Genomic DNA, 12,945 nt, shown 5'->3' with positions numbered 1-12,945 from the left:
GGTGGCTTCTAGGATCTTGCCCGAGGTGTCTAGCATGCAGAGTGGTCGGTAAGCTGCAGCATCATCGGGTGGTTTCTTGCCTTTGGGTAGTAGCACTAGGCGTTGTTTCTTCCAGTTCATGGGGAAAATCTCCTCTTTGAGACATGAGTTGTACAAGTCTACAAAGACCTCTGGCCGGGCTTCGATATCATGATCCAATGCAATATTGGGTATGCCATCTAATCCTGGAGCCTTGTTGTTTCCTACCCTCTTGCAGGCAGTTAGCAGCTCGTCCGTCGTAATGGGGGGAATATTTTCCTGGTACCTCTGCTTCCGTGATACACGGTTCGTCCAGCTGTCTGGGAAACAGTGTATTCACAACCCTTTGCAATAATTCAGGGCACTTAGGAGGGGGTACATAGCTTCCCCTAATCTTCTTCATTACTATTTTATATGATCTACCCCAGGGGTCCTGGTCGACCTCGTCCTGTAGCTCCTTAAGGCACCGTCGTTTGTTGTCGCGAATTGTCTTCTTTAGTTTCCGCTTAGCGTCCTTCATTTCTTGGTTGCAGATATCCACTGCTTCCTGTCTCTTCCAGTTCTATAGTACTTATTCCTTGCCCGCTGTTCCAGCCTCCTGGTTCGGTGGCACTCGCTACGGGCAGCCTCCGCTTACTTGTTCCACCAATATACTGGTGGCCGTTTTCGGTTGGGAACTCTTCTCGGCATAGCAGCGTCGCAGGCTTGGGTGATATTTTCCGACACCTGTTTAGCTTTACTGCTTGCCGATCCTATTAACTGCATTCCTTCCAATGCAAGCAGAAACATCTCCTTATCGTAGTCCTTCGTTTTCCAACCGACTCTATTGGTCCTTGTAATCTCGCTGGATCCCTGTCTCGATTTACCCAGCTCCATTATTATGGCCTGGTGGTCGCTATTTGTGTAGTGTTCACTCACAGTCCACGTGTCAACTGTGTCAATTAGACAGCTGCTAACATACGTCAGATCTACAATAGATCCTGTGTCTCCTCTTCTAAAAGTGTACGTGCTACCCTGGTTGACTAGCACCAAGTCTAGTATAGCGAATGCTTCCAAATTACTCGCCCTCTTTGGTTTGTCCTTTGGCTGCCCTATTCTACGGCTCAAGCATTGAAATCCCCTGTGATTAGTAGCAGTTTTCTTCCTACCGCATCTTGTACTAGCAGATCCAGCAGTTGTTCAAACTGCTCGATTGGCGCGTTAGGGGAAGCGTAGCAGCTATAAATGTGTATACCTGCTACCTTCGCGCATACAAATTTCACGGTTGGTCATTTTTTCCTGGAAAGCTACGTCACTACATGCCCAGATTGCTGCTTTGCCAGTGCTGTCCGTATCCCACGATGGTTCGTCTAAGTCCCTGTATTGTTCGCACACAATTGCTACGTCAACCTCTGCCTCGCGGGCGTACTGGATTAGTAGGTCCTGTGCTGTCTCGCAGTGATTAAAGTTGAGCTGCACTATCTTCATTTTCTGGGTCTATCTAGTGCTCCTACTGCAGCTAGGTAGATTGGGCATATATAACTACCAGCTGCATAATCACTTTTCCCTTCTGCACCACGTTCCTTACAGAGTATGCAGTTCGGTTCGTTGTTACATTCTCTGGCTTTGTGTCCTTCGGTTCCACATTTGTAGCACAGTCCATTGCGATCCTGAGTTGCTGGGCAATTTTTGGCGATGTGGCCAAAACCCAGACATTTGAAGCATCTAAGCGGCCGCGTGTTCCGCTTCATCTCCCTTATATGGCAGACCACCCAGCCTATCCTGATTTTCTGCTTTGCTAGCATCCGCTGGGCCATTCCCGCCGACATTTGGATGACCGCTGTCTGCGTGTCACCGTAAGCCTTCCGCAATGACTTCACTACCATCTCCTCCGTCGTGGACATGTCGTCATTTTGTAACTCCTTGTGTAGTGCCTCCAAGACTTCTTCCCCGCTGGTTAATACGTCGAAGTCCTTTATTTCAAAGACCCCTACGTCTTGTATAGTCATTATGTTGGTACCATCCTACAGCACCCCTTCGACTACTTTTCGAAGCTCTGCTGTCTTCCCTTTCGCCTTGTGTTGGAGTTCCAAGAGCAGGTCTCCGTTCGTCGTCCTGCGTACCCTGCTTACGCTATCGCCGAGCATCGTCAGTGCAGGGTCCGCCTTCATCTTTCTCAAGATGTCGGCGTAAGACTTCCCTTCCGCAGCCTTTATAATAAGGGCATCTGGCCGGGTTGGTCTTGCCCGTGGCGGTCTCTTATTTCTGGTTCCTTTTTGGTTTAAGGTACCAGTGCCATCTTTGTCGTCCTCTTCATTTTTCTTTTTCTTCGTCTTCCTCGTTTCCACCACCTGTCAAGGTGGCTTTACGCCTGGTGTGGGCAATGGGGACTGCGACGTTGCAGCCTTTTTTGCCTTCTTCCTGGTCGCCGTGTCCTCCTGCGATGATGTTCTCCTACGCTTGTTCGGCGTTTGCTCCATCTGTCTCTGAACGAAGGCGGGAGAGGTTTGGCTCTCTCGATCCATGCTACTTATAGCCTTCGACTGTGTACCTGTTCTGGTCTGGATCGAAGTCGTAAAGTCCTTTAGCGCTCTTCTATTAGCCTTTGCCATAATTTTCAACTGTGTATGGATGTTTTTCTTATCCATAATAAAATCCACCAGAGCTTCAACTTTCTCTTTGAGGAGACTGAACGATATAGCCTCAATTTCTTGCTCCTTTTCTTTTCCTTCTTTTATAATGCCCTCCTGATTTAGCCAATCTATACCTCCATTTTCATCTTCCGTCGCATGGGCAATGGGGGACAGAAGGTCTATCAGGTTTACGTTTGACGCGCTACCCAGACTGTTACTGTCTAGTTTACTTCCTTGCTCCTGGTTTAGCCAATCTCTTCCCAAGCTGTTGTTGCTGCTTGGTTTCTGGGTAGGGAATCCAGCTTCAATGACACTTTTCGAGGTATCCGAAGTCCTCGAGTTATTCTTTGTGTGTGTATATATATATATATATATATATATATGTATGTATGTATGTTTTTTTTTTGCTTTGGAGTGAGAGGTGTAAGGTAAAAATCTTAAAAAGACCATAGCATGACATTGTTGATGGGGTCGTCGCAACAGCCCCCTCTCCAATGACTGCCGTGTTTCGGATCCACACCGACTAAAAACCCTTCGTCTTACGGCTAGATTAATTCACCTAGCCAAAAGTCGAATCCTCTCCATTACTTTTACCGACCTCAGTAAAAGTGCACCTAGCTCCATCTTCTGTGCCCTTTGTCCCCGCGGTACGGCCGTCAAGTAGTCCTTCGCGGGGAGGAGTTTAGCTTTTGCCCGCTTCCGTTTGATATCGTCGTCATCCTCTCACCTGATCTTGGATCTTCATAGAATCTTCTATTTTTTTCTTCGCCGTGTCCAGGGCGCGCCTGAATGCATTGCAGCCGCCGGAGCCAGCTACATGCTTACAGCCCTCCTCCTTCCTGCCATCCTCTTTGCAGAGGAAACAGTTCGGATCTTTTTGGCATTCAGTCATGCGATGATCGACTCCTCCACACTTAAAGCAGAGGTTCGACCGATCTACTCCATTGCACTCATCCTTCCAGTGTCCGAAGCCTAAGTACTTGTGGCACCGCACTACCTTTACACGCTTTCTGATCCTGCTACTTACAAGACCAACGCGAACGTGTCCTTTTTCTAGTAGTTCCTCGGCCTCTCTCTCGTTGAGTATCACTATGGCCATTTTGAGGCCTCTCATGTTGGGCTTTAATAGGCTTACCCGTCTACCATTGTCCGGTTTTCCAAGGGCTCCTTCTATTGTTGCTCTCATCTCTTCTTCTGTAGCTTCCGTTTCTATGTCCCTTATTTCCAGGGTGGCCCTCCGTTCTTCCTTCTTGACCTCACCGAGGCCAAGCACTGCTTTTTCTATTTCTGCAGTAAACGCCGTCCTGTCGGACCCCCTTCCTATTTTTAGAAGGACGTCTCCACTTCTGGTCTGTTTAACTCCCAACACGATTGTTCTACTGGTGTCCGGGTTTACCTCCTTTCGGATTTTCCCTAGGACTTCCGCATACGTCTTGTCATGCCCAACTTTCTCTAGTAGCCCTTCCGGACACCTGCTCTTGTTGGGCCTCCTTTTCTTTGCTGACTGTGGTGCGCTGTTAGTGGATCCCGGCATAGGATTCTCACCGTTCATCCTTTCCTTCTCCGTTCGTTGTTTCTTTCTCTTCTGGGCTGCTGCTCGGGCTTCTTCTCGGTCTCTTGGCCCCTGCACTTGAGAGCATAGCATCTCTTATGATTTGGCCTTGTACGCGTCTTCTCGCTTTGTCCCGTACTTCGTGCCATGTTTCATAGTATTCCACGCCATGTTGGTAACCTTTCTCCGTATCATCTCCTTCTTCGTACAACTCCTTCAACTGGGTCACCAAAACTTTGAGTTTTTGAGCCCGTTTTGAGATGCCTTCTATGCTCCTTGGTGTGGACTGACAATCCCCGATTAGGTTGTCTACTTCCTTTTCCAGATTGGTAATGTGCTCCTCTTCTTCCTTACGTGCCTTTATTGCTTGCTGCCTGTACTGCCTGTATTCTGTCATTTGCTGAGTTGACGAATTAGTGCCCGTACTTCTCGCGCTGGCAACACTTGCCAAACTTTTCTGGCTGCTCGTTCGTGAGAGCAAAGAATTTCCTCCCAGACGAAGCTCTGGCACCTTTAAGAGGGTCATACCTTTCTTCTCTATCTTGCCTAGTTCTATCAACGCGTTCGCAAGGCCCGTCTTAATCGGACCGTGCACGTTGGTCTTGCCTTTAGCGTACTCGTTCACTTCATTGATAATCCTCTTCAGACCACTGAAGGTATCACCTTGCTGAACCGGTTTGGGTGTGATCTCGCTTCCCGGAGGATGCCCGTTTATAGGGATCTCCGGGATGCGTGCCTTCCTGTGTCTCTTTATGACCCGTCAAGGTCCGTCTGTATGACCTACGGCTCCGACTGTGGTTGGCATGCAGCTTGCATACTCAGTGTCCCTTTCTGCTACTGCAGCTCATCTCTCCGCTCCGTACGCAGATTCATCGAGGATCTCTTTTTACAGAGTCTCGTTCAATCGTCCCTTTTTAACTCTCACTCGCATGCCATCTCATTCCTTCGAGGAAATGCTGCTCTCGTAAGCCCCATCACCCGGCCGACTGCGTAGATGGAAAAGCCGCCGGCCTTCGGCAAGGTACGGACAACAAATGGGGTGTATGTATGTATGTTTTTTTTTTTCATTGGGCGGAGGGATAAAAATGCCTTTACGCACGAAGTGTGGGACTCGCCGGTGCTACACCGTACAACACAGGAATACCCACTAAAAACCCCCTGCCACATCGCACCGGCAGGGTTCCTCCATACGACTGTTACTCCCCCCCGGGAGCTACCGTAAAGCTTTACTTCGGGGGGGGGGGGGCACTCATGCCTCGTCTGGGCCGTCACATTTTATGTCTGGCTGATGTTATTGCCGTCGTTTCCTCTTCTTTCTTCTTCTCTTCTGATGAGATTCAGCCGCTCGATGATGTTAGTGGCGAGGGTAACCACGGCATCCCACCCACTCTGCGACTCGAGCAAGCACGCCCCTAGGCCCTCGGGTATTAAAGGGCCGCTCCAATATTCCTGGAATTGCTGTCGTTCTTCCAGGAATCTTGGACAATGGAATACGACGTGCTCCACGTCTTCGTCTACTCCAGGGCATATTGGACACTCCGCGCTCCTGTACACTTTAATACGATACAGGTAGCTGCGGAAGCATCCGTGTCCGGTTAGCACCTAGGTGAGATGGAACGTGACGAAGCTGTGTTTCCTGCTCGACCACCTGCTGATGTCCGGGATAATGCGGTGGGTCCAGCGACCCTCGCTGGCTGAATCCCACCGTTGCTACCACTGCCGATATGTGTTGACGGCCCATCTTGAGCCCAAGTTGTCCTGTTCTTCTCGTTCTGTATGCGACGCTTCACGATATTTTTCAGCTCTCTCGGATGCTAGGAGGTCGATCGGAGGTAGACCAGCGACTGACGAGAGAGCGGCATCCGACACGGTGCGGTAGGCTCGGGCCACGCATAGCGCGGCGACCCTGCAGGCCCGTCGACAGGGAGCTCCAAAGCTCGCATTCCTCATCAATGCATTAGCCTAGATTGGAGCTCCGTATAAAATGTCGGAGCTCACCACCGATGCGAGGAGGGACCTTCGAGGCTGTTTTGGTCCCCCGATATTGGGCATGATGCAAGCGAGCGCACGAGCTACCTTTGTTGTCTTTAAACCTGCGTTCTGAAGATGTTCTTTAAACGATAGTCGCGCGTCTAGCGTGACCCCAAGATATCGGATGGAGACTACCGATCGGACTTCCTTGTTACCAACCGTCAAGGTAGCGTATATCCTCTTCTTCGTGCGAGAGATGAGCACCGCTTCCGTCTTTTCTACCACCAAACTTAATCCATGGTCGCTCAGCCAGTCCGCTACTACCTGAATGGAGACGTCTCCGAGGTATTGCACCTCCTCAACGCTCTTCGCAACGACGACAAGAGCTAAGTCGTCGGCGAAAGCCACCATTGAAACCCCCTGGGGGAGCCGCTGTCTTAACAGACTGTTGTACACGACGTTCCAGAACAGCGGCCCCAGGACCGAACCGAATAATTTCTAAATCTTCTTATTACAATTTTGATTGATCATTCCAAAATGATTAATTTTTGAATTGAACTCGCTTTGCTCGCCAACCCCCAATTTTAAAATAGGTTATAATTTAAAAGTTGAAAATATTTCCACTGCAGTTCTAATTTTAATTATATTCGATATTCGAAAATCTATTATGTTTAAACTTGCAGTGGTTACCTATAACATAATGCATAGCAAGCGTATCAACAACATATAACAACAAATTCTTGGCAGCTTTGTATTCACGTCACGTCAAAAATTTGGTTATGGTTATTCCTATAAAACTAAATTCAAAATTAAATCGCGAGTTTTTATGTATAAATTATTGTGCGGGATACTAAATCCAGGCTGCAATCATTTGAAAAAGATAAGGGGAAAGAGAAGTAGAGAGAGAGAGAGAGAGAGAGAGAGAGAGAGAGAGAGAGAGAGAGAGAGAGAGAGAGAGAGAGAGAGAGAGAGAGAGAGAGAGAGAGGAAACGAGAGATAAAGAGAACCATACTCAACATCGAAAGTTAAGTATTTACAATCTATAAAATTTGACATAGTAGATAGACAGAATATCCAATAAAATGTCAGAATGTAAAATAGAAAAAAAATCCTTGGAGATGCCAATTGCTTATTTCATTGCTTTTCGCATTTTTTGTTTAATACGGAAGAAAATGATATGAAAATTAGAGCGAAAATTGTAAATCATAATTATGAGAATTGGGAATATTTTGAGCCATTTATCGTAGGCGACGAATCTTTAAAAATTACTGATAGAAGTACTTATGAAATGCATATGTCAATGAATGGTATGTACGGCAGTGAAGTGGAAATTATAGCATTTGTTCGTCTATATTCTGTTCGTTTTTCAGTTTCTAGTACAAACTTTATTAATCCTATATATTACGGTTGCGATTCTATTACTTATAATGAAAATTAATTGAATTTATTTTTATCTGGTCCCATAGACACAGGAAATTATGACATACGAAATTATATTAATTTAAATTATTGAGCTAATTATAAAGAAAATTCCAGTAAAAGTTACTATCATACAAACCGTGATGCTTTAAAATTAAAAAGAGTTGAAATTGATAATTCAAACACTGATTATCGAAAAAAGAAAAGGGAAGGTGACTTAATTGAAAATATGAGTGAAACCCGTTTAATAAAAAAACGGAAGAAAGACAGAGTAGAAAATATGAGTTCTTATTCTTGAGATAAAAAAAGACAAAAAGATGCAGTCAACAACATGAGCGAAGTCAGATTACAAAAGAAAAAGTCTAAGGATATTGTTGAAAATATGACTGATAATAGATTAACGAAAAAAGGTGCATGGATATAGTTCAGAACATGACGGACGATGGATTAGAGAAAAAAGGTGCAAAGATGTAGTTCAGAATATGATGGATGATAGATTAGAGAAAAAGAAAGGCAAAGATATAATTGAAAACATGACTGAGCTTAGATTAGAGAAAAATAGATGCAAAGATATCGTTGAAAATATGACTAAGATTAGATTAGAAAAAAAGTCATTTATATATCTATAAATGATGATCTTTCGAAAAGAGTCATTTTATCGCCCCATAATGAAGATATTTACAAAAAAATGAAAAAATATTGAAAAAAATTAATAGCGAGGAAGTTATATATTATAGTATTGATTACGCTACACATAAAGGTGTTGATGAAACTCATAGTAATGCTGAATTAAAATATCCAACAGAATATTTAAATTCTCTGAAATTTCCAGGTTTTCCAGTACATAAATTGACTTAAAAAAAAGTACAATAGTCATGCTCATTCGAAATATAAGTATAAATGACGGTTTTTGCAATTGTACCAGATTGAAAATAATCAAACTGTTCAAACATAATATCAAAGCTGAGATTATTACAAATGATAAAAAGGGAACTACTGCTTTCATTCCAAGAATTATTTTAGACACCGGTGAATATACATCTTTGCCTTTCGTATTATTCCGTCGACAATTTCCTCTAATTTTGGCTTTTACCATGACTATAAATAAATCGCAAGGACAAAGTTTTGACACAGTTGGTATTTATATTCATAAGCCACTCTTTTCTCACGGCCAGTTGTATGTTGCCCTTTCTAGATGTAAAAATAAAAATTAATTGTTTATTTAAAATGAAACGGATGATACACAACTTATAAAAAATATTGTTTAGGCAGAAGCATTTAAATAAGTGCAAATGTCTGTTCTCCGATGATAATATCCACTTTAGTAATTGTCATTTCATAGAAATCTTTTCTAGTATACTTAACATCTTTATAGATTTGAACACAATGTTATAAGAATAAAAAATATAAGTATGAGAAAATACATGCAAACTTGTTCAAAATTATAAGTGTAAACGTCTTTAGTTTCATTATTTTTATGCATATTGTGGATATTCTCTTACTTTTTATTCGAGATTGCTTAACAAAATTTAACAGACTAAGTTTTGTTTTAGATCAAACCCCAATCGGAAATTTTTATTCATTCAACAAAAAAAGGAATCGGATCCTCTTTAAAATTAAGAAGACTCACATAGGATTCAATACATTTGTAGAATTTGTTATTCAAGATTTAATTTCAAGAAAAATTATTTAAAGCACATAATGGAGCATGCAGCCATTAAAACCTTACTTTATCAGAAATGCGGAATATTATTTAAAAGACACAATCACCTTATTCGTCACTTACTTTTACATGAAAAAAATATATATAAATATGTACTTACTGTAACAAAAGATTTTATAGGGCTGACAATTTAAGAAGACATATGAAATTACACAAGTAAAATTTTGCTGTAATCACGTTATTACTATATTTATATTGATGCATTTAATTTTTTTTAGAAAAATTATAAAGTAGTATGCTCATATAGGTCTATAGAAAAGCAATATATATGAAACATAATCAAGAAATGTACATACATGTTTTCATATTGGACACCAAAAACCACGGTGCATGCCACCTAGACTTCGTCATCGGCAACTCTGTACACCTAGACACCGCCCTCGTATGATTTATTTACCTAGACACCAAAAACCATGGAACGCACCATCTAGACGTGAAGATATGTAAAAAAGATGGAAAAGCAATTCCTTATCATTTTTGATGCGCAGCTAACTTCACTGCCCTTTCACACTGGAGGCGGCAAACTTCGCCGTCCTCTCACACTGGAGAAAAAGATAATGATTTGAGTAAATCATATACAAGATTGTTTATATTATATACATGACATAAAATATATTTCCATTCGAATATTTTTTTGCCTTAGTGACAGTTACACTTTCTAATAAAATTTTCTACAAATTAATATGAATATTGATTAGATGACACTTTAACGAAAAAAGACAATAAACATATAATATAAAATACATAGACTTTAGTTTAGCTCATGTTTTACTTCTGAAACCAACTTCGACATAATTACATTGAAACGTTACATTGAATACGTACGCCATCATTGCTATTTAAAATAAACTTAAAAGTCTTTATTTTTTCTGATTAATAAAAGTTTTTCCACCAATGATTTCGTCTATTTATCCTACTACTGAACAAAAATAATTAAATTAAATTTGAATTTTAAATAATTATTGATTGATATAATAATATGTAAAGATATATAATTACGCTGATTGATCTCCTATTTTTTTTTAAATTCTGAAGTTGAAAATGCAATTGTTTTTCCTTTTTTTTCTTTTACTTGAATATTTTCTGAAGCTTTCATTTTGCTCGCCATGTTAATACTATTCCTAAATTGAAAATATTTAACGTATATATAATGTATAAAACACAATGATTTATAAGAATAATATTATTACTTTATTATGCTTTTTAAGATGTTTGTTTAAGTGATCGGCTCTATAAAATTTCGTTCAACAATGCGTGCATATTATATTTTTATTTTGATGTAACAATAAATGACGTTTCAAATGATAATGTCTTATAAAACATTTTCCACATTTTAAACAATAAAAATTTCTTATACGAACCTGCTCATTTAAATGTTTTGCTAAATTATATTTATTTTCAATACTTAAATCACAAAATGTACCTGTATGATTTTATTTTATATGCTTTTCATTTACATGTTCTTTTAAGGAATCGTTATTTATAAATACTTGTCCACAATACGAACAAGTATGTTTTTCATCAATTCTGTATAAATAATAAAATTATGATATTCATAATAGAAATACACATAATAAACAGAAAACTTTACTTGTTCATTTTAATTGGTCAGAAGAAGATATTCTGCTCATACGATCGTATGTTTTTCTGTTATTAATATAAAATATATTGAATCGATTTTTAATATAATATGTATAATATTATATAATATTCTGTTATATTCTGTTTCTCAGTTTTAAGTATCTACGATTCATGTATTCCAAGAATTTTGCAGAATATTATTGTTTAACATTTACATAAGTTTAATGTATACATATTTGTTTTTTTCATAAATATTTTTATTTTTATTCTTCAAAAATTAATTTCTGTTGATTTTTATATGAATATTTAATTAAATAACAGGCAATCCTTCATATTCAAATCTACGATTCAAGTATTCTGCAGCATCGTTATTTGTATTCATTTCAACAACAAGACATTTGTACTTTTTCATGGCATTAAGAATATTCTTATTTATTTTAACAAAAACAACGTCGTCCAATTTTTTTGTTCCATGACGTTACGAATTTCTGTAAATTATTATAAAAATAAATATACAAGAACATAAACAAATTTATTATTTTATAAGTAAATTATTTTACAATTTAAATATTTTTTTCCAGACAATATTTTTAATTACATTAGAATCATCTGTTTTGTTTTGAATGAATGATTTTTGCATCGAGATGAAGCTACATATAACTGACCATGAGAAAACAAAAGTCTACAGGGTGGGCCATTTTAATCAAACCAGTCTAATAACTCCTAAATTAAGCCGTGAACAGAAAAATTGTTCAGATGAAAGTTGTCCAGGATCAGGGGGACATCTTTTTGTGCAATTAGTTTTGACCTTGAACTCAAATTTCAAGGTCATTCGAAGGTCAAATTTTTCTTAAAATAGGAACCCCTATTTTTGATAGCAGATTCGGAAAGAACAGGAAATTTTACGCCCGAAACGGTATTGCAAAATTTTTTTCATAACCTTCACAAGGTCATTTCAAGGTCAAATGTTAAGAAATACTGTAATTGCTATTTAATCGCATTTTCTGATAGAATAATCGTAGTTAATGTACTTTTATGATGAATATTCAAACCCAATGTGACAATGACCATGAAAATATTTACCTTGAAAACAAAATAATTCCCTAATTTCAGCGCTACCCAGGAACAACGACGTATTAAGATTATGTTCCCTTTGGGGTGCTTTTTTAACGTGAGTCCCCTTGCCTCTCACTGGGGTGCTTGTTTACTGTGAGTCCCCTTACCTCTCACTAGGATGCTTGTTTAACATTCGTTAACAAATTTTTAGTGGTCAAAAGTAAATTTTGAAGTAAACATGATAATTTTAAATATCTGAGTTCTTAATGGGAGTGGGAAATGGAACGTTAAAAATCAATGTTGTCAATTCATTCACGGTCGAAGCAGAGTCAAGTAAAAGTTTAACGTTTCAAAAGCGTAAAAAATGGTTAAACAATAAAGGTAGGATGTTAAAAAATACATTATTTAAGATAAAATATTAAACAGCATTTTGCTTTTGTAATATTAAAAAAAATTTTTAATAATTGTATTTGCTAAAGTACATCATTTCCAGTTTAGATGTTTTTTTTAAGTTGAATTTCTTTAATCTAATATGAATTGTAACGATTGTTCTCACGCTATCTTCAATTTAATGCACAATGTCTTAACGTAAGAAAATAAGAAGTTACAAATTTGATTTAAAAATTATACAGTTTGAAAATTCCTCCTTTTTTGTTGTCACTTTCTTATTTTGGTTTAGTTTCAATTTCAATAAAGAGTGAATGTAAATAAAATAGTTTTTCTTATTATAAACAAAATTTTCAACATGGGCGATTATCAATCCAATGAAATTGTTCATATGATAATGATCTTAGGCGAAACCCAAAACAATGCCAGAGCCGCGGTGCGACTCTACGCTGAACGCTTTCCTCTAAGAAGGCGTCCTACTCACAACACATTACTCAGATTACTTCGAAGAGCTCGTGATGGACATCTTCGTCGTCAACGCAGACACCACGAATACAACGAAAATGATTCTAATGTTATAGCCGCCTTAGCAGCTGTTCATCTCAATCCACAAATTAGTAGTCGAC

At 39.4% G+C, this 12,945-nt stretch overlaps 1 protein-coding gene and 1 long non-coding RNA gene across 6 annotated transcripts in view; one reads left to right on the top strand and one right to left on the bottom strand.

The window, feature by feature from the left end:
* Positions 1 to 12,945, top strand: part of LOC116416484 (SKI family transcriptional corepressor 1 homolog-B) — a 767,432-nt gene that overhangs the window by 461,672 nt on the left and 292,815 nt on the right. The window lies entirely within an intron of this gene.
* Positions 9,661 to 12,945, bottom strand: part of LOC116416488 — a 278,770-nt gene continuing 275,485 nt past the window's right edge. For both annotated transcript variants that reach the window (XR_004226892.1, XR_004226891.1), the window contains 2 exons: positions 10,295 to 10,416; positions 9,661 to 10,214 (listed from right to left, as the gene is read on the bottom strand). This is a non-coding gene — a long non-coding RNA (uncharacterized LOC116416488). The remainder of the gene's footprint in view (positions 10,215 to 10,294; positions 10,417 to 12,945) is intronic.

The sequence above is a fragment of the Nasonia vitripennis genome, assembly GCF_009193385.2.
Source record: "Nasonia vitripennis strain AsymCx chromosome 2 unlocalized genomic scaffold, Nvit_psr_1.1 chr2_random0007, whole genome shotgun sequence".
Classification (NCBI taxonomy): domain Eukaryota; kingdom Metazoa; phylum Arthropoda; class Insecta; order Hymenoptera; family Pteromalidae; genus Nasonia; species Nasonia vitripennis.
The sequence above is the reverse complement of the archived record's forward strand: the minus strand, read 5'-3'. Positions and strand labels throughout refer to the sequence as shown.